The sequence below is a fragment of the Macaca fascicularis genome, chromosome 6 (assembly GCF_037993035.2).
Source record: "Macaca fascicularis isolate 582-1 chromosome 6, T2T-MFA8v1.1".
NCBI classification, from domain to species: domain Eukaryota; kingdom Metazoa; phylum Chordata; class Mammalia; order Primates; family Cercopithecidae; genus Macaca; species Macaca fascicularis.
Window position 1 is genome coordinate 82,284,609 of NC_088380.1, and position 2,716 is coordinate 82,287,324.

At 39.6% G+C, this 2,716-nt stretch overlaps 1 non-coding gene across 1 annotated transcript; it reads right to left on the minus strand.

The window, feature by feature from the left end:
* Positions 1–2,381: 2,381 nt before the first annotated feature.
* Positions 2,382–2,491, minus strand: LOC123574205 (U6 spliceosomal RNA). Its single transcript, XR_006699100.2, has one exon. It is a non-coding gene; the product is annotated as a U6 spliceosomal RNA (small nuclear RNA).
* Positions 2,492–2,716: the final 225 nt, after the last annotated feature.

Below are 2,716 nucleotides of genomic sequence, written 5' to 3' on the forward strand. Positions count from 1 at the left end.
TGAGCACATTTTTTGCCAGTAGATCTGCCTTGCAAGAAATGTAAAAAGAAGTTTTTCAAAGAGAAGGAAAATAATGTAGGTCAGAGACATGGATCTACATGAAGAAAAAGAAGAGCATCAGAGAAGGAATAAGTAAAGGTAAAATAAAAACTTTTATTTTTCTCATTTTTAATTGGTCTGACAGTAGACAGCTTGTTCAAAATAGTAGCAACAGCAACAATGTATTTAAACAGTTTGTTCAAAATAGTAATAGCAACAATGTGCTTATGTGTAAATGAAAGGAATGACAGCAATGATACAAGGAATGGGAGGAAGGAATTAGGAATGTTTTGTAATTATAAGATACTTGCACTCTTCACAGAGCAGTATAGCGTTACAAGGATACCAGGGGGATATTGTGTGTTTGGCTCCAGACCACCACAATAAAGCAAATATTGCAATAAATTGAAATATGTGAATTTTTTGTCTTCCAGTGCATATAAAAGCTATATTTACCCTATACTGTAGTTCATTAAGTGTGCAGTTACATTATGTCATAAAAAATGATGTACCACCTGGGTGCAGTGGCTCACGCCTGTAATCCCAGCACTCTGGGAGGCTGAGGCAGGTGTATCACCTGAGATCAGGAGTTCAAGACCAGCCTGGCCAACATGGTGAAACCCTATCTCTACTAAAAACACAAAAAATTAGCCAGGCATAGTGGCGAGCACCTGTAATCACAGCTACTCAGGAGGCTGAGGCAGGAGAATCACTTGAACCTGGGAGGTGGAGATTGTAATAAATGGGGATCGCCCCATTGCACTCCAGCCTGAACAACAAGAGCCAAACTCCACTGCAAAAAAAAAAAAAAAAAAGTCTGGGCACAGTGGCTCACACCTGTAATCCCAGCACCTTGTGGGAGGCTGAGGCAAGCAGATCACCTGAGGTAGGGAGTTCGAGACCAGCCTGACCAACATGGAGAAACCCTGTCTCTACTAAAAATACCAAAATTAGCCAGGCGTGGTGGCACATGCCTGTAATCCCAGCTACTCGGGAGGCTGAGGCAGGAGAATCGCTTGAACCTGGGAGGCGGAGGTTGCAGTGAGTCGAGATTGCACCATTGCACTCCAGCCTAGGCAACAAAAGCAAAACTCCGTCTCAAAAAAAAAAAAAAAAAGAAAAAAGAAAAAAACACCTACCTTAAGTTAAAAATATGTTAATGCTAGAAAATGTTAATGATCATCAGATCCTTCAGCAAATTATAATCTTTTTTCTGGTAGAGGGTCTTGCCTCATTGTTGATGGCTGCTGACTGATCAAGGTAGTGGTTGCTGAAGGTTGGGGTAGCTGTGGCAATTTCTTAAAATAAGACAACAGTGAAGTTTGCTGCATCAATGGACTCTTTCTTTGATGGAAGACTTACCTGTAGCATGCAATACTATTTGATAGCATTTGACCTACAGTAGAATTTCTTTCAAAATTGGAGCCAATCCTCTCAAACTATATCACTGCTTTATTGACTAAGTTTCTGTAATACTCTATATCAGTTGTTGTCATTTCAACAATGTTCACAACATCTTCCCCAGGAGAAGATTCCTTATCAAGAAACCACTTGCTTTGTTCATCCATAAGAAGCAACTCCTCATCTTTTCAAGTTTGATAGTGAGATTGCAGCAATTCAGTCCCATCTTCAGGTTCCACATCTAGTTCTCTTGCTATTTCCACAACATCTGCAGTTACTTTTTCCACAGAACTCTTGAACCCCTTCAAGTCATCTGTGAAGGGATTAGCATCAACTTCTTTCAAACTCCCGTGAATGTTCATATTTTGATATCCTCCCATGAATCATGAATGTTCTTAATGGCATCATCTAGAATAGTGAATGTTTTCCAGAAGATTTTCAATTAATTTTTCCAGATCCATCAGAGGAATCACTATCTATGGTAGCAATAGCCTTATGAAATTTATTTCTTAAATACTAATACTTGAAAGTTGCAATGACTCCTTGATCTGTGAGTTGCAAAGGGATGTTGTGCTAGCATGCCTGAAAACAATATTAATATCCTTGTACATCTCCATCAGTACTCTTGGGTGGCTGGGTGCATTGTCATTGAGCAGTAATAATTTGAAAGGAATCCTTTTTTTTTTTTTTTTTTTGAGCTGTAGATCTCAACAGTGGGCTTAAAATATTCAGCATACCATGCTATAAACAGATGTGCTGTCAGCCAAGCTTTGTAGTTCCATTTCTAGAGCACACCAAGAGTAGATTTAACATAATTCTTAAGGGCCCTAGGATTTTTGGAGTGGTACATGAACACTGGCTTCAACTTAAAATCACCATCTGCATTAGCCCCTAACAAGAGAATCAATCTGTCCTTTGAAGTTTTTGTTTGTTTGTTTGTTCGTTTTATGGAATGCTTCACTAATTTGCATGTCATCCTTGTGCAGGGGCCATGCTAATCTTCTCTGTATCATCCCAGTTTTTTTAGTATATGTGCTGCCAAAGTCAGCACCCTTTGAAGTTTCGAAGCCAGCACTGTCTTTTTCTCTGTAACTGTAAAGGTCCTAGATAACATCTTCTTCCAACATAACATTTCCCCCCCCGCCCCCCCAACTGAAAATCTGTTGTAATGATTGCCACCTGTCATCAATTATCTTGAGTAGCTCTTCTGGACAACTTGCTGCAGCTTCTGCATCAGCACCTGCTGCTTCCCCTTACATTTTTATGTTCTGGAGAT